The sequence below is a fragment of the Haliotis cracherodii genome, unplaced genomic scaffold (assembly GCF_022045235.1).
Source record: "Haliotis cracherodii isolate W230 unplaced genomic scaffold, xgHalCrac1.p SCAF_12, whole genome shotgun sequence".
Classification (NCBI taxonomy): Eukaryota; Metazoa; Mollusca; class Gastropoda; order Lepetellida; family Haliotidae; genus Haliotis; species Haliotis cracherodii.
The window spans coordinates 3732501-3752781 of record NW_027266267.1 but is presented as its reverse complement, the minus strand read 5'-3'; the positions used below and the strand labels follow the sequence as shown (position 1 = coordinate 3752781).

The following is a 20281-nucleotide window of genomic DNA, read 5'->3' as shown; positions in this document are numbered from 1 at the left end:
CCATTCTATTACCACCTGCTTTTGTGTAGTCAACTTTGACAGCCCAGGGCAGATAACAGAGACCGAAATTACAGCTTCCAAGTAATTGTTAATGAGATATGAGTAGAGCTGTGGGGGTATATAACTCCTTGGGTGTTGGTCCTCAGCACACTTGCTTGAATAAACCCTAAGGACCTCACAGCTCTCTTCTCTCTTGTTTCAAGGTAAGTAACATTTAAATATATCTTTTTTATGACTAAACGTCTTATTTCGTTGTTATTATTGTCTAGAAAATGTTATAGTTAAGTTGAATCAGTACTGCCATATTATAACGCCCAATCTACTGTGTACAAGTTCTAAATGACTGTTCATTATATATTATTTACCGTTTAATACTCAGGCACTTTCCAGTGTTGTTTGAAGTGTAATGCGTCGTGGGCTCCTCCAGTTTATGTCATTAATATACGACATCAATAGATCTCTCCTATATTTCGACATCCATGATTATTATCCCCTTCTATGTCTAACATCATCTGTTCAAAATGCCAGTGCATATACAGTTTATATTTACCTGCAGTAGCGTAGCATACATGTAGCTTAGTCACAAAACGGTTCCTAGAGTTAACACAACTGTTTCAAGCAAGATTTATTCTATACGTAGGTCGGTTATTCAATATTTTCCGACAGTCCACCAATCAAAGGTTATATGTACAGCTTTACCTCCCGTGTGCGCTGACAGAATAGGCTATAACAACGCATTCCATATTTCTTAGGTTTTATCCTCATTAAGTAAGTATTTGAATATATTGTAAAGAGTCCTGTCCCTCATATAGTTGCATACGCTAGAACACAGCCTATACCACAATTTCATTCCCGTAGTCATTTAAATACTGTAAAAGTCATCTTTTATACTTCATAATAACGTACATTCAAACGTGCACCGTTCAAGTAAACAATTACCGTATTCACTCCAGTAGCTGTTATCGTCTAGCTCCGTATATATGTAGGAAATGCGCGTAGTCAATAGCAACATAGCCGCCGTGTTTCATCACCGTAGTCACCAAAGTAATCACTACTAAAACTAATAATTACTCTAACTAAAACCGAGCTATACCTTCTACCGCGTACATTCGTATCTTTAATTGGATCAAGTATTTACTTTCTGTATTTGCCGAAATTATTATGTTGTGATAATTATTACTGAAACTACAAATATTAATGTTTACTGTCTTTTCATAAGTAAATGTCATGTTCCTCATCTAAGCAGTTTGTGCAGTCTACCGTACATGCTCTATTAAAACCTTACGACTACACAATTTATCTGTTAAGAAATGTTATTTAGCATTACCGTTATTATTCTAGTAGATACTGCATCTGTTGTATAATGTTACCGTACATACTCCAATATTAAATACATTGCCTTTATTATTATGCCTTTATTAGATAGACAATGTGTTAGCATATTATTATCATTGCACTTCACTATTATATATTAATTGATGTAACTTGAATGATAGACACTTGCTTGAATAAACCCTAAGGACCTCACAGCTCTCTTCTCTCTTGTTTCAAGGCTAGCTCCCAATAGCTAATTCCCCAAACCGAGGCCTAACAGTTATTGGGATCACCCAACAAGGCTGTCTTAATAGGTGGAGACGTTCGATCCTCGGTGCCTGGAGCCAGCCTTGTGAACTAAAAGTTGAGACTGTGACGTTACCTGTACCTGACTGCACACTACCACCACCACCTCCACAGCTTGACACCACAATATGCCTGCTGACACCATCGTCCCCTACAGAAGCAACAACACAGTCAGTCTCATCTTACCCAGCAACAACCCCCAGTACATCTCCCCACATACACAGGTCAGCAGGATGCTGAAAGTTGGTGGCCAGATTTCTACAATTTCAACTTCCTCCATGGTCACACAGACACCAAATCCTGTAGAATTCTGCCCTTCTACCTGGACGGAGCTGCTAAAGTATGGTTCAGGGACCTGCCTGCGCACACACAGCTGGACATCCACTTGCTGAAAGCAGCCTTTCAGCAATGATTCCGAAGTTCATCAGCTTTCAATTTGAGTCTTCTTGACATGACACAGAAGGAACAGGAGGACGTTGGAGACTTCATCACCAGGGTCCAAGTATCCGCGTTACACTCCTGCTTACCACAATCTGTGATAGTAGCCATTGCAATCAATGGGCTACTCCCACAGATTAAGCAGTGGGTGTATATGAAGGAGCCACTGACCCTGGATGAGGTTCGTCACCATGCCCAACTGGCTGTACAATCGCAGGCCCCAAGCAAGGAAGAGGTCAGCTTGGTCCAACAAGTTGAGCAATTAACGAACTTGGTGACCATGCTGATCACTACAAACAAGGTCTGTGCTGAACAATCAGCAACTTCCTCATCCCTCCATCAGCAGCACGAGCCCCAGGTCCAGCAACAGCCACCATCACCAAGATACCACCAGCAACCACAACAGGAACAATACCAACCACCACAGGATCCATACCAGTCACCACAGCAGTACCAACCACTACAACATCAATACCAGATACAGCAGGAACAATATCAACCACCACAGGAACAATACCAACCATCACCACAGCACTATCAGCCACCACCACAGGAGTATCCAGTCCCACCACCTTAGCCCCACCACACAGCACAGCAACAACAGACGCCATCCTTCTACCCATACAGCTCCAGCAACAGTCAACGTCTGCCAATTCCACAGCACCTTCGAGGCATGAGATTGCTTAATGCTAGTGACAGCCATGTCACTTTATATTCAAAAACAGTGGTTGTTGTAGCCTCAGAGATTGACCCCACATCTGTCCTTGACCTTCCTGACACTTCTGATTCTGATCCTCCTACTTCTACAAGTGCTAAAACAACACATCCACAGGACATTGACTTTGATCTTAGTGATGCTGACCTCACACATGAACAACAAACACATTTACGTGCATTTCTCCGATCACAAAAGGTCAGTTTTTGCCTCAGATTGGTCAGAATTAGGACACACCCACTTACATCAACACAGAATAGAAACAGGTGATGCCAGACCGATTAGACTCCCTTTTTACAGGCAAAACGCAGCCATAAGAAAAGAATGTTTAAGACAGGTGAAAGAAATGTTAGATACCAATATCATTCAACCTAGTTCTTCTGAGTGGCACTCACCTGTTGTCATGGTTAAGAAACGTGACAGCTCTTATCGCTTTGCCGTAGATTATAGACGCCTCAATGCAGTTACTAAGCCTATATTTTTTCCTCTGCCACGTTTTGAAGATGTCGTTGATGCCGTAGGTGACAGCCATGCCAAAATCTTTAGTGTCCTTGATAGTGCTAGTGGCTTTTGGCAAATACCACTCCACCCAGATACAAAACACAAGTCCGCCTTCATTAAGCCTGATGGTGTTTTTGAATGGAATCGCCTTCCTTTCGGCCTCAAAAATGCTCCTATGGCATTTCAACAAACCAATCCAGAGGCACTAAAAGAGATGAATTGGCGTTACATATTGATATATGTCGATGACATAATAATATTTTCTAAAACCTTTTCTGAACATCTGAATCACCTCAAGGCAGTATTCCAAAAGATCAGAGAAACAGGCCTCACTCTAAAACCCAGCAAATGTAAATTCACGACAAAACAAGTTACCTACTTAGGGCATATCTTCAGCAAAGATGGCATCCATGTTGATCCTTCCAAAATAGATTCAGTCACACAGATTCCACCTCCTTAAAATGTCCATGACGTGCGTCATTTCCTAGGTTTGGCATCATATTATCGGAAATTTGTAGCAAACTTTTCTGGCATTGCCTCCCCTCTTTACAATCTTCTGAAAAAAGATGCATCTTTCGAATGGTCATACAATTGTCAACAGGCATTTGAAAAGCTAAAATATGCCCTTACAACTGCACCTATCCTCGCATACCCTGACCAAAACCAACCCTTCATCCTCACAACTGATGCATCACAAACTGCAATAGGGTACATCTTAGGCCAACTTGATTCTCAAGGTAGAGAACATGTAATATGCTATGGCGGCCGCTCTCTCCATACTGCTGAAAAGAATTGGGGTATCACACATCTAGAATGCCTGGCCGTCCTAGAAGGTATTAGAAGTTTCAGGGTGTACCTTGCAAATGGATCATTTTCTGTTTACACAGACCACAAAGCTCTGACTTGGCTTAAGAAAACCAAACATGACTCTGGTCGCCTTAGCAGATGGTCCCTCGTGCTGCAAGAGTATGATTTTGAGATCATACACAGGCCAGGCAAAGTAAACACAAATGCAGATGCCTTATCTCGCATTCCTCATGCAGAGCAAGTACATCAACCTAACACTGATGATATACCCTCCCCACCCATTTCAACAGAACCCATCTCATCAACCCGCACATATGCACAAGTAGCTGCCACTGCTTCATCTCCACTCTTACCCACTCCAACTTCACATTCGACGTCACCATCAAGCAGCCCCAAAGTGTCATTCCCTCATCACCAAGGCAACATGAGGTCTACATCCTCGACTGCCCATTCTCCCCATTATGTCAATCCCAATACAGGCAACAAGAAGTCTACACCCTCGACTGCCACTTCTCACCATTATACCAATACCAATACAGGCAACAATAGGTCTACACCCTCGATTGCCACTTCTCACCATTACGCCAATCCCAATGCAGGCAACATGAGGTCTACACCCTCGACTGTACCTTCTCTCCAACATGCTTATTCTCACTCAGCCAACAAGAGGTCTTCACCTTCGTCTTCCTCCACTCTCCAATATGCTTATTCAAAAGCAGGCAATATAAGGTCTACACCCTCAACAGCCTTATCTCACAAACCAGCCAGCCATGCTCATCCAAGTCCCATGCCACCTACTGACAAGAAGACAAACAAGTCGGTCACCACTGCTACAAAATCCTCCAACAACAGTGTCCACACCAAACTACTATTCATGTCTCGTCCCTCCAGCCAACTACGGTCTTCTTCCCCTTCAACCAAATCATGCTAATCTCCACAAAACAACTTTCAAATGCATACAAACATTGATAATGACACTCTTGACTCACACAGTGTCTCATCAGAAGATATCAGTAGAGATGACATAACAGCCTCCATATCTGTAGACTTTGTCTACAAGTCGGGTTCTCCAGATCCTCCTTCAGGCCCTATGGTCTTTGCTTTGTTCAGGTCAAGGGTCTAACTGGCCTTGCTCAAGAGTATGACATACGTGATGGTATTCTGTACCACTTCTATCTTGCAAAGCATCGAGGTCAGAAAAACAATCGCCCTCCTGTGGTAACACAGCTAGCTGTCCCTGTCTGCTGTCGCAAAGAGCTTCTTTTTGCCTACCATGATTCCAAAGCTGGTGGTTGCCACTTTGGACGAGATGCCACGCGTCAGACAATACTCACAAAGTATTACTGGCCAGGCTTATACCAGGATATTGAGAATTATGTCAAGTCCTGTGATGACTGCCAACGCTCCAAAAGAAGGACAAATGCCAAGCCAGCACCAATGGTGCCCATGCCTATTGAGGACACATTCTCTCGCCTCCATGTTGACATCCTCGGGCCATTGCCTGAGACTAAGGAAGGTTTTAAGTATGTTCTCCTTGCAGTTGATTCCTTCTCACGCTGGACAGAAGGTTTCCCTATGCACACTCAAGAAGCCTCTGAGGTTGCATCAATCCTGTTCTCTGAGGTCTTCTCACGGTTTGGTGCTCCCCGTACACTTCTTACTGACAGAGGTAGGCAGTTCACTTCCAAGCTAGTAAATGCTCTCTGTGAACTCCTCGATATCAAGCACTACTACACTTCATCCTACCACCGCCAGACTAATGGGATGTGTTAAAGGAGGAACAGTGTCATAGAGCAGGCTCTCCGAACATATGCTGACCCTGATCAGACCAATTGGGCCAAACTCATTCCATGTATAATGATGTCAATCTACAGGGTATACACCACACTACCTCATGTTTGGAAAGGAAATGAATCTTCCTTTTGACACAACCTTGCTGCCCAAATCTACCCTCGGCAAAGATGCACAGGGTCATCTTCAAGATCTCTTGAAAAATCTGAATGTGGCAAAATCCCTTGCAAAGGACAACATGTCTGCTGCTCAGGATAAAAGCAAGAATCTTCAGAATATCAGAGCAAAGGAACCTTCATTTGCAGTGGGTGATCAGGTTCTCATGACTGATCCAACTGTCAAAACTGGCCTTTCCCCCAAACTGTCAAAGAAATGGATAGGACCTTACAGAATCATTCGCATCGGTCTAAACCATACATTCAAACTACTGAACACTAACACAAACAAAGAACATAAATCCTTCATTCATGCCAACAGACTTAAAACTTATACACCTCCAACCCCTCGAAGACAACCTGCACAACCAGCTCAGCATCTAGCAACACCCACTCAGTCGATGGCCTCCCAGCCCGACAATCCTCGTAGAGAAGCCTTACAAACAGCTCAGCATCAATCAACTCCAACTCAGTCAACATCCTCCGATCCTGACAATCCTACCACAACACAGCACACTTCCGCAGAGCATCCCATTATGCTACCTCACTCGTCTGATAACTCTGACACTATTCCACATCATCTGCCCAACCAGATGATCAACTTCATGCAGTAAAACGCATACACAAAGCTAAAAAGAAGTCAGGAGTAACTCACTACCTAATTGAATGCGAAGGTTACCCCCAACGCACCTGGGAACCTGCTTCCAACCTTAGTGCGGAAATGATAAGTGATTATCATACATTCAGAACAGGATCTGGTCACAGACGGAAACTGAAACACAGATATTTTGCAAATTCATAGGTTGTGACCTTCCATGCTATTCCTCCTGGCAACAAGTCATCATTTGTCAAGGTAGGTGAGCTCTGACCACCCCCTACAGGTTATCAAATTGCCTCGTGTTTTATAAGTGCTACGCAGTGAAATGTTGTGGCCACAACTTTCCTGCATCAATGGTCATCACATCTGACTTGTACTTTGGTTTCTTTTTGTCTTTGGTCCATCGTGGGGAGACACTATCCTTGAATTTGGCTGATATTTGTGCCTCCTGGCCTGAGTGAACTTGCTTTGCCTTCAATCCCTAAATATGATACTTACACATCAACTACCGTTAATCTCTCGTTGTCATCACCACCTTAACAGACTACAATGTTTCCATTCTGTTTGGAATCTTGGCTGTTCCTTGGGCAGCATTTCTCATCTTTGTCTCAAAATCTCAACTCTCTTCTCCAAGACTTGAGTGTGCCACAGTTCCAATTCTTCCACTCACTCTGTGTCCTTCCTGTTGGTACATCCAACCGCCTTCTGGCGCCTCACTTCCCGCACATTCACAAACTCTTTAAGCACCCCTTTGCCACCTATATCCTAATATTTCACCACGGATACTTTCAAATCGTAGACCTAGCGTGATGTGAAATGTTTGACAGTGTAAGGGCAAATTGTTGGGGAACGCTAAAAAACCCCTCATCACACAACAACCTTTCCTCATATTATGTATGTTCTTGTTAACCGGTTTCCTTTTCACAGAAATGCTTGTTCATTACTTCAAATTGTCATTTTTTCTTGTAGTTTAATATGTAGGTATGTTCCAGAATCTTTGTAATGGAAATAGTGTGCCTTATGTTTTCAACTGATCAAACTATCTTCATGCACACATTTGTTCATGTCCAACGTAATCTATTGTATCATTGTATTCTGATTATCTTTGTATATTCGCTTCATTTTAATCCTTTTTTTTTTGTTGGCTTTTGAGGACAAAAAGCTCCACGACGCACAGGGGTATTGTTACAGTGCATATATTTCAATACACTTTTTATATTTTTAACAAAATAAACTTAAACTAGGAAATTCTAAAATTCGAAAGTCGCTAGACCAGTATTTCTCGTTTTTATCGCCACTGGTCGACCATGACGGCTGCTCCTCGGCAAGCTCATTCACGCGAACAGTAAATTACGTAATCATAGATAAAGTCGGCGAGTTCGTCCGCCCCGGCCCTTCTTCTGTTGATAATGTTTTGTTACCAACTGGTCCTCAGCACACTTGCTTGAATAAACCCTAAGGACCTCACAGCTCTCTTCTCTCTTGTTTCAAGGTAAGAAACATTTAAATATTTCTATTTTATGACTAAACTTCTTATTTCGTTATTATTATTGTCTAGAAAATGTTATAGTTAAGTTGAATCAGTTCTGCCATATTATAACGCCCAATCTACTGTGTACAAGTTCTAAATGACTGTTCATTATATATTATTTACCGTTTAATACTCAGGCACTTTCCAGTGTTGTTTGAAGTGTAATGCGTCGTGGGCTCCTCCAGTTTATGTCATTAATATACGACATCAATAGATCTCTCCTATATTTCGACATCCATGATTATTATCCCCTTCTATGTCTAACATCATCTGTTCAAAATGCCAGTGCATATACAGTTTATATTTACCTGCAGTAGCGTAGCATACATGTAGCTTAGTCACAAAACGGTTCCTAGAGTTAACACAACTGTTTCAAGCAAGATTTATTCTATACGTAGGTCGGTTATTCAATATTTTCCGACAGTCCACCGATCAAAGGTTATATGTACAGCTTTACCTCCCGTGTGCGCTGACAGAATAGGCTATAACAACGCATTCCATATTTCTTAGGTTTTATCCTCATTAAGTAAGTATTTGAATATATTGTAAAGAGTCCTGTCCCTCATATAGTTGCATACGCTAGAACACAGCCTATACCACAATTTCATTCCCGTAGTCATTTAAATACTGTAAAAGTCATCTTTTATACTTCATAATAACGTACATTCAAACGTGCACCGTTCAAGTAAACAATCACCGTATTCACTCCAGTAGCTGTTATCGTCTAGCTCCGTATATATGTAGGAAATGCGCGTAGTCAATAGCAACATAGCCGCCGTGATTCATTACCGTAGTCACCAAAGTAATCACTACTAAAACTAATAATTACTCTAACTAAAACCGAGCTATATCTTCTACCGCGTACATTCGTATCTTTAATTGGATCAAGTATTTACTTTCTGTATTTGCCGAAATTATTATGTTGTGATAATTATTACTGAAACTACAAATATTAATGTTTACTGTCTTTTCATAAGTAAATGTCATGTTCCTCATCTAAGCAGTTTGTGCAGTCTACCGTACATGCTCTATTAAAACCTTACGACTACACAATTTATCTGTTAAGAAATGTTATTTAGCATTACCGTTATTATTCTAGTAAATACTGCATCTGTTGTATAATGTTACCGTACATACTCCAATATTAAATACATTGCCTTTATTTTTATGCCTTTATTAGATAGACAATGTGTTAGCATATTATTATCATTGCATTTCACTATTATATATAAATTGATGTAACTTGAATGATAGACACTTGCTTGAATAAACCCTAAGGACCTCACAGCTCTCTTCTCTCTTGTTTCAAGGCTAGCTCCCAATAGCTAATTCCCCAAACCGAGGCCTGACAGTTATTGGGCTCACCCAACAAGGCTGTCTTAAATGTATACCCCTGAGCAATGTCCGACAAAGCCCTATTTATAGATGGCTAGACGAAAATATCATTTGGTAAACAAACCAAACTCAGGTGAGCTGACATAGACCTTAATAATGTTCTTTTGACATGAGCCATGAATATCATGAAAAATATGAATGACCTGAGCAAATTCACCAAGTTCAAGTTACATGTTCACTTAACTAATTTTACAATTTACTAATTCTAATATTCCAGTACAACATAGAGTTATTGAATCGAAAGAGTGAAACTTCTTCATATTTGTGTTGTCTCTTTATAAGTATAACCTATCTTGGTCTGTCACAAACACATTTGTAAATATTGCAAATACTTGTAGAAAAGGGTATTCTTAAAAGCATTGTGATTTATCAGCGCCTCTGTAGCGTGGTGGTACACTCACTTGGCTACAGATACGAAGGTTGCGTGTTCGACCCTCATTTGATAATACATGTCAATACATTGTGTTAAAATACAATGTAATCGAGAAACGTTGATATGTTATAATCTAAATAGAAGTTGTATTCAAAAAATCCCCGAGATGTTTTAGGAATAACCCACTCCATAAGTGTGATTACGGAAAACATGTCAAGAGTGAAATTAATGTTTTAAGTTCCGAACAACGTGTGTGATTTGAGACAAGTGTGACTGATAGGACGTATGTGCACGTGGGATTTTAGGAGGACCTGTCAAACACGATTTTTGAGTGGACACAGCCTAAAAGATGACAGTAGTTTGTTGATATTTTGATTCATTAGGTATCTGGAGACTTGAAGCCAAGCTGTCCGCATTCACGGAGTTCATTTAGTTCATTTAGTTCAATATCGGACACGGGATAATTCGCTATGGTAAGTTTCCTTTTCCTTGGTTTTGAATGGATTAGCCAATGTTATCTGGGGTTAAGAGAAACTTGTTATAGACACCACCCAACACTACCACTACAGTTTCCACATGTGATGTCAGAGCTGTTTGGTGAAACTATGGTTGGCATTCCATGATGAAATTTTAGAACACTGACGGAATGTTTAGATCAGCTGAGCGTCACCGAAGAGGGGGTTACAGAAGTTGAAGCAGCAACAAGGAACCAGGGAGGTTCCCTAGGAGTGCAAGTCGTACATCATTGTTTGACCCTTCTATGAGTTTACTTCGCCATGTCTGTTACCCGACTGAGGCATGTTTACTAATCCAGCCCTGAGATGGACATGCAGCCATGGGGTAACAGCAATGGACACCTATGAGAAAATATCTTCTGCGCATCATCATAACTTCAGTGTTGACAAATGTGGTTTATTTCTAAGCTGTGAGTATCCACATCCTGATGCAACTCCTGATGGTGTTTTTGACTATACCTGTTGTGGAAGGGGCTTCCTTGACATTAAGGGTCCTTTGTGTGCAAAGGATGACTTTGTTGATAATAATTTTGTTAACTTCGATGAGGTTAATAATAAACCCTTCAAACGACAAGTTATCAAGGAAACCGTACGGCGAAAATCACAGAACGCTGGACGGCAGATCTTGTTCAATCTTATTTCAGAGAGAACATGAGAATTGAGTTTAAGTCCAAGTAAACAAACAGTAAATTAAAAATTATCGTAAGCTAAAATTTGTGTGTACTGTGTTTCCAAGCCAAAGCTGAAAGCTTAAAAAGTCCACCTATCGGCCATGTCATAGTCAGCACTGTGCGGGACAGGTAAGACTGGGTTCGGACGGAAAGAGTTCATTATTTACGTTGAGGTTGGTAACCTGCTGGGCTACTACCAGAGGGTCAAAGCTAAGAACGCCTTCAACGTCTTCAAGTGCCACATTGCTAAAAAAATGGCTAGCAATATCCGTGTCGGACCTCCAAAACATCCTTCCATGATTGCTCTAATATACTCAACAACAAACGTTCCTGTGACACCAATATTTTAGTGTATTATTCAAACAAGTAAAGTTTGGTTTTTCAATACTGTAGTACATGTATGGAATCAAGTCACAAAAACATAACTGCTACAGAAAAGCATGCATTCCATTTCACTGCCAGTATAAAAACATGTGCATTAACGGGATTCCATATGAATTGTTTACCATGGTGCTGACAACAACCACTCAGAAAAACAAACAAACATACGCAATTATTCAACTTTACGAAATGCCACGCCTGTCCGAAAATGAGCGTTTGCTAGCCATTGGTATGTTTCAAGCAAGATCGAGTCAACGTGATGTTGCAAGACAATTTAACGTCCACAGAAACACCATTTGGTGTTTATGGCAACGTTCGCAACAGACGAATGCAGTCAGAGACCATCCTCGGAGTGGAAGGTCACGCCTAACCAATAATCGACAAGACAACTGGATTCGAACAACACACCTACGAAAACGATTCCAGCCAGCAACAGTAACTACAAGAAGCATCCCTGGTCTTCGACGAATATCTTCACAAACCGTACGTCGCCGCCTCAGATGTGCAGGGATTGTCGCCAGAAGACCCGCCAGACGTCCCATTGTGACAGGAAACCACCGCCAAGCACGTCTACAGTGGTGCAGACAGCGTCTACGCTGGACGACCATGAAGTGGGGACAAGTTCTATTCACTGACGGGCCTCCAGCAATGGACGGATTCGAGTATACCGACGTCGAGGTGAACGTTACATTAATCATTGTGTCATGGAAGAAGATCGGTTCTGGGGCGGCAACGTTATGGTATGGGGTGGGATTACAGCAAGACAGAGGACCCGTTTGATAGTGGTAGAGGGAAATCTCAATGGACAGCACTACCGCTACGAGATCATCGGCCCTGTTGTTCTACCGTTTTTGCGTCGTCATGGCCCAGGTATTAACCTTTCAATATGACAACGCCCGGCCTCATATTGTCCGACTCGTTCAGGATTCTCTTCAACAAAACAACGTAAGTGTCATCCCCTGGCCGGCTCGCTCCCCTGGTCTCTCGCCAATCGAGCACATGTTGTATGAGTTGGATCGGCGCCTTCGACATCAACCAAGTGTTCCACAGACACTCCAGGAACTTCGAAACATGCTCCAGCAGATATGGACAGATATCCCACAGGACTTTGTGCGACGCCTGGTCCATTCCATGAGACGAAGATGTGTTGCTTGCATCGCAACCAGAGGTGGACACACACGCTATTGATTTGTAAATTGACAGTTTGGCATGTTCATGTTTTTTTTAATGAAATCACGCATTTTCTGAAGTCATTATGGCAAATCAAACCATTTGAACACTTACATGAGTCTTTTATCTGTTGTAAACCGAAATTGTTTCAGATTTTGTAAAACACATAACTTTGCATTTCATCTTATTCAATGTCACATGAACAGGATGGTATGAATTGAAAACCCAATATGTTGGGCAGTTCGGTAAATCTAAATTATATAAAGGTTTCCCTCTATTTTGCTAAAGTGTTAAGAACTTCATTTCCCAGTACAGACTCCATATCGTGTACCATGGTTATGGCTATCCAAGTGTAACGTAACATGCATCATGGGAACAATTTTAACCAACAGCGTCATTTTGTCATTCTAGAAGATGCACATCTAGAATTTTCTCAAAATGATTTTTGTGTATGGATTAGATACTTTATGAAGACTACATGTTATCACTATAATGGAGTAAAGTGCGCATATTTCTAAAGTCCGATTCAGACTGCCAACATTGGACTTAAAACAAATGTAAACTTCCTGTTTTCGTTCAAATTTGTCTTCTGTAAACTTGTCGATAGGACTCCTTGTGACTGAAATACTTCAAACCACAGGTAGCTTGATCGGTAGTTACTCGATGTTTCAATCAAACTGTCTGTGAAAAATTATATCCAAGGCGAAACGCATTTTTCTAGCATTTCCGAACTTAAGTAAGTTTTGCCAGTCTGGTAGAGGTTGTGGATCGCTTCCTGAAGGTTTCTTAGGTCCACGAAACCCCAAGACGCGATCAAGATCAGAGCGAGGCTCCTGACTGTCCTCATCTTTGCACCATCTTGGGAAGAAGTACTAGGTTGGGAAAGCGTTCGCTCTTAACCCCTCCCAAGGGATGCTTAGCGCAACGACCGCCCATACCTGCGGATCCGGTTCAGGATTATCGGATCTGGCAGTTTTGGGCGTGTGGCAAATAGGTTTATGTAGGGTAGACATAGGCTCTGACATACGAGATGAAATTCTCTGGGTGAAGCTTCCACACTGTGAGGGACACTCTGTCTGGGCGTGTGCCAGTACATGACGACAACGTGTATGTTGAAGCACAGACCCAGTCGATCCACTTGGTTGAAGAACCTGACAGTCCTGTTTGAGCAGAGTCTGAGTGAACTGTCCCCTGATCCGCTGTACGCTGTGCGTACATAAACTGTGCTACCTGGTAGGTAGTGGTACAGTGCTAAGCTGACCCAGCGTCAATGACATCGCAGGATTGGCTTGGAAGGCATGAAGATGTAGTCATCATTGATGCCTCCAGGAGGGTGTAGGTGGACTCTGCGCTCGACGCGAGCCCTTTTGATGAGACGGCCATGCTTGTTGAAGGGTCGTGCCTAGCACTGAAGCCAACCCGGTAGAACCGGTAAGCTCTGTCTGCAACCGACTCTCGGTGTATGCTTAGTGTCAGCTGCCAAGATGGTGCTTGCTATTTTTGAAAATACGAGATGCAAACCATTAAAAGACTGGTATGCCTGTCCTTTGCAAGAGTCTATGGCTGTTCAACAAGTTTGCTTGTGGGGAACTGGACTCGTCCGACAACTCCCGTTGTGTTATTTCAGTCATCTATTGTTCATACCATCTTCAACTTGAATCGAAAATAGAAAATATAAAGCCACCCTCCAAATTTGAAAAAGAGGATGATTATGTAGCAACTAATTTACAGATACATTCGCTGTTCAAAGAATATGTTATTAAGAACATGCCCCTACCATTATTAAATTCAACATCAATTGGAAAAATAACCCAATAACATGTAAACACTAGTACCTTAAGCTTCTCCGTGGTGCTCTAAGAGATGAAACAAGCCTGATGGTCAATGAATCGAAGTTAGTCATGTTCATAGCTACAACAACAGCAACATCTCTAAAATCAATTATATAAATGTCATGTGGACCAGGACATTTCCCAAACGACGCCAAGAAGTAAGTATGTATGTAAGTTACGTTTCAAAACTTATTCACAAACATAGAACTTCGTATTTATTTCTCAATAAGGTTATTCATTCTTATATCATTGAGCCACTATAAGATGTGGGCATTAAACAGCTCAGGAATTGCTAACGATAGTTCGTCACATATGTTTCAGTATTAATTAGTTGCAGTAAGAAATATGTAGGTATCCATGGAATTATGGAAGCTTGACGTTCAAGGCAATGTAGTTCCAAACTCCGTATACGTTCAAAATGTTGGGTCGACAGTTTCACACTACCGATAGTGACTACATGCGTTTAAGCCAAAATCTGGTATCGATAGATTTGCGGACAAGGAAGTATTTCTACAGGATGATCGAGGGCACTTGTCAACAGGTTTTCGACATGTAGCGATGGGTATTGTACCAGAGGGAAGATCCTGTGTGTTATTGACACCATGAATGCTTACAGTTATACTTTCCTAGTACATCAGATATAAATCTCTATTTGATAGTGAGTCATAAACAAATGCTTATGATATAGTCGGAATCATACAAGGCTTTTGTCACTTTTATTAAATGCATGTGTTTTATGTTGTTAACTATATTAGTATCACACAATGAATAATAATTGGTTATATTGCCACATTATATCAACGATTAATAATCATAATTCCTAAAACCTATCACTTAAAAATTGCTTGAATGAAAATAACAATGGATCATTATGATCAGCACTTTCCAAATGTTCATACAAGTATTACTTGTTAGGTTTTCAATAACATAAAATAAAAACGGCTCAGATTCGAGTTGACTGTCATCAAAACACTTTGTACCCATATCGGGAATTGAACCTGGGTCTCCGGCGTGACGAGCGAACTCATTAACCACTAGGCTACCCGACCGCCCCATCAGATGATTGTATTGGCATGTGTAATACATGTATTTAGTTTTTATTCCCAATATATGATATTGACGATTAGAAAACACACGAGGGTGATAATCTCTTTATTATATAATGTCATTCTTAAAATAATCAACGTGTAAGACATGTTGGCGGTACATTTTGACAGTAGCCATATTGTTTGGTCATGTGATGTATCATGTGGCCGGCCAAAAATAGTTTCGTGTGCACGTAATGTTATTATACAATGTGTAATATCGCTGTATGTTTATTAAACGGGTGATCTCTTCACGGATGAGTAATAAAACGTTTAATGGAAGACACGTGGAGGATATTTCCGCTTTAAATGCGTGTTCGCGTGGTTATTTTTAGTGAGCAATTGACGTGCCTTTGTACGTGTTTGTGACGAGTGCAACCTGGTTATCTGTGCGATAATCCAGTAGGATAAACCTGGTAGCACCCTCCGATAAACATATAAATGAGGTCGCCTAACACAACTACTTTTAGTAAGCTCTGTAAATAGATATTCGGTTTACTTCCTCAAAACTATTGCATAACATTATCTAAATAATGATTAGATGGTGGTTCCAGCAAGTGCGGGGGTTTATGTAAACAACCATGGATGCATAATTTCAGCACTATATTTTTAAAAAATGGGGCGGTTCACTTTGGCTATATATTCAAACGCGTTTTCTAACGTTACAATAGTGAATTTCACCGGGGCGTATTTCAAATACTTGTTCTTCAGATAAATTATCATGAAATCGAAAAAGTAATATGTTCTAAATATACGGATGAGAAATAATAAACGACATGAAAATTAAAGTACATTAAGCAGACGATGAATCTATCGTCAAGTGAATGATCCAATCACAATGGCAACCGAAGCTATAAAAGTAAACGATTGTGTCAAAATTGATGGTCAGCTGAAGGGGTGGGTGCTATCGGTTGTTCAATCTTTAGGGACATACAGCATGTTAACGTTCCATGAAACAGGTACCTCGCTATCGAACGCAACGAATTCCGGAGACAGTTTCGGCCATGTTACCCCCACCCACCTTTGTTGATAATGACAACAGTTTGTTCGATCTTAATGATCTATTCAAAGATGACTTTTTTATATTGTGCCTGTGCCTTTTAAAGGGGGATGAAATACCTGTTCTGCCAACCTACTGTGACGATTCCGAAATTGCGAGTTTCATTGCAACAAATCAGAATGTAAACACTCCCAGGAAGACCGCGTATGACATGAAAATTATCTCGAGATTCATGCACGAGCAGAATGACTTCAGACAACTTGAAGCTATTCCTGCCCATGAACTTTGTAAACTTTTATGCAAATTCTTTATGAACTTCAAAAAGGGTGACGGGTCCGATTATGAGCCCACAAGTTTGAGGGGAATGATTGCCACTATAGACAGGCACCTCAAAACAAAGTTTTACGGGAAATCAATTATGCACGATATAGAGTTTACACACGTCAGGGAGGTACTGAAAACCAAACAAAAAATTCTAAAACACGAAAGTCTCGGAAACTTACCTGTGCGTACGCAGTCCCTCAGTCAGAACGACATGGACACATTATGGAAATCCGGGGAATTAGGTCTCGAAACTCCCGAGTCCATTTTGAATACACTTTGGTGGCACAACACGACACATATTGGACTACGTAGCGTTATATTTGCTGAAAAGGAGCACAAACACATCAGTAAATTGATTGACAATCACTGCTCTGTGTTCCGACTTGCCAACCGTCGACCGTCTTTGCTCCATCCCAAACTTTCAATGTGACAGCTAGCCAGTCTCGCACATTCAGCTCTCTCTTTGCCGGAACAATCACCAATACTGTGATAAATGTAAATTTTCTAAACCATAGCACTGACATGTCATCAGACATGAATCTCCAGTGATAACAAGTTTGAAAACTTTGACTGTCATCGGGGGAATCCCTCTTCCTGCGGTCATGTGACGTTGTGACCTTGGCCTTGTCAACGAACGATTAAACTTGTTTTGTTATTGTTTTCGAAACATTACCGCAGTTTTGCAGTTTCGCAGGAAGTTCATTAAAGTAGATTTGTTGTGGGAAAAAAGAGTGTTCGGGTGTTTTCTCCATTGGAATTGCTAAAATGTTGATATTATAGTTGCACTTGACGATGACTATTTACATGACTTTGTATTCATACGCATGACCTGATTTGATTTCAGTTCTTTTTCTTATTGAATAAAGGGAAATGTAATTTGTACAAATTGTCAAAATAAGGACATCCTACTTCAACTGCAAAACTAGGCCAGCAAAGGAACAGTGTAAATTGTTCTGGTAAAATTAATGCTGATTGTATTAAACAGTATAAAATACATGCTCCTAGTGGAAGACATAATCTGAGCAAAGCATAATGTTCAAAATGTGAGGTCATAATAGTGCAATTGATGTCGAAACATATTATTCAATTCCTTGGGTTAATCTAAATATTATGAAATAAATATCCATTTCTTTTGTAATGTGGTCTTTAGAACAGTTACCATTTTGATTTTAAATATACTTCAACAATCAATTAAATAGTATGCGCTATTTCATTACCCTATCTATTTATTTCAATTCAACTATATCAAATCAATTCACTCTCAGTGCTTATTTTATTAACATGGATATTTCACTGGCATGTATTATAACATGGGTTATTATATTCACTTATGTTTTGCTAATACTATTCAATTTCCTGAACACATCTGAAACAGCTCTTAGTAATTGTGCAACATACAGGTACAACCTTTATTCAACATGTTTCACAGGCTTCGAGCACAATCCACCACACACTCAACAGTAACGACTGGCCCAGCCCGCGTGCATATTGTAACTCAGCTCGGGGGAACAGTCATGTTATAGAATTTATTTTATTGTGTTCGCCCTCTCATGCGAAACATGTCCTTAGACACCATGTCAACATGACATTAACTCAGTGAAGCTGACGCGTCATGAGTGAAATATCGAAAAGCTGTCTGTCGACCTGGATCTGTGAACGCGGGACTGAGACATGACTGTTCACAGTTAGTAGCTTCAAAATATTCCTTTGCCATATTATTGGAAACGATATGCATGTGTGTTGTTTCTTCGTTCATTATATATTGTGTATTTAATATCATTCGCGGATTTCTCTGGTCAAGTTCTATACTTATTTATTTACAAGTGTGTTCTATACTGACACATTTGGGGGTCACGGGTGGCCAGTCGTCTAAGGCGCCGCGATTCAACTCAAACCCAACTCATTCACTCACTGACACACCCTTGATGTACATGTACAGCTATGTGTACAGCTATGGTTAAGACTGACGCCCAGTGTATTCTTTGTACAGCTATGTTCTAAACTAAACCCTGTGAGCGCAAGTAACACCATGTAAAGGTAGGTCCTATGGTGACGCACTGCGTCTACTTGTGCGATTGTGTGCATAGCTTTGTTAGAAACTGAAACCCTATGTGTGTGTGCATGTACCACTATCTACAGGTAGGCCATATGCCCTGGAATGTGGGGGAGGGGGAGGTAATTTGAAACATTCCAAACACAATTATCTCCCTTGTTGAGGTGAACCTTAGTTGATACAGAGTAACATTTCCTTCACAGCACTACATACTATGTAAGATTCTCCCGAGTTTCAGGTGTATTGAATGTTGTGTTTGAGCACGAGGACACGAATCAGTATCATGCATACTACTGGTCATTGATTTATGAATATATTTATGCGATAAAATGGTCTCATTCATGTTATAAATTTGGGATTCATCCAAAGGTCCACCGACCTATTGTTGTCACGTGGCATGAAATATGAATATCCATAACCCTTTTTCGTTATTTATCCTATTTAAAAAACTAAAGAGATTACAAAATCCCGTCAATGTTTAAACCGTATCCTTTGTTAGAAATAAACGGCTGCTTAAAGAATTGTCTATGTTTCTGTAATTTATATAGTTCAATCTACAGTCCCACGCTCTTTTTTGCCATATCGTTCACACATCTAGCTTTTGCTTCATCTGTTTCAGCATGCGCTGACATGGTGAGCCCGTGTGGAAGTGGATATGATACCAACTCACCAGGGTTTAAACTGGTCTGACAAATAAGTAACAGTGGGGAAGGTGGAGGTAATCTGAAAAATAACAGCCATCGGTTATCTCCCTTCTAAGGCCATTCACGAACTTCTCATGCAAGCGTAAACAGGAGACAATCACAAGACAGTTGGTATAGATATTGAAATGAAATAAACATAATAAAAAAATAATCAATGTTTTAAACCGTATTTATTGTTAGAAGTAAATGGCTGTTCAAGGAATGATATATTTCACAAAGTCCATTCTAACAGTCTTACAAATGTTCATGAACATGAACACTATCAAATAAAATGCATAAAACCTGGTATAGACATTGAAATGAAACACTACACACAGGTATGTTCAATTGTTACATCATATATGTGTGCATGTATATGTTCTGTGCTGTCAGCCTGTGTGTGTAGATCTTCCAATATGCAGGTTTGTATCAAGCTGACATCCCGTGTTGTATAAGTACCACTATATACAGGTATGTTCTCTGCTGACTTCCTGTGTGTGTACATGTACCACTATACACAGGTATCATCTGTGCTGACATCCTGTGTGTATACATGTACCACTATATACAGGTATGATCTGTCCTCACTTCCTGAGTGTACATGTGCCACTATATACAGGTATGATATGTGCTGACTTCCTGT

At 40.6% G+C, this 20281-nt stretch overlaps 1 protein-coding gene across 2 annotated transcripts in view; it reads right to left on the bottom strand.

The window, feature by feature from the left end:
• LOC139458134 (uncharacterized) overlaps nt 1-17497 on the bottom strand; it is a 104181-nt gene extending 86684 nt beyond the window's left edge. For both annotated transcript variants that reach the window (XM_071239445.1, XM_071239446.1), the window contains exon 1: nt 17082-17497. The gene's annotated coding sequence lies outside the window, so the exon portion shown is untranslated. The remainder of the gene's footprint in view (nt 1-17081) is intronic.
• Between the last annotated feature and the right edge of the window lie 2784 nt (nt 17498-20281).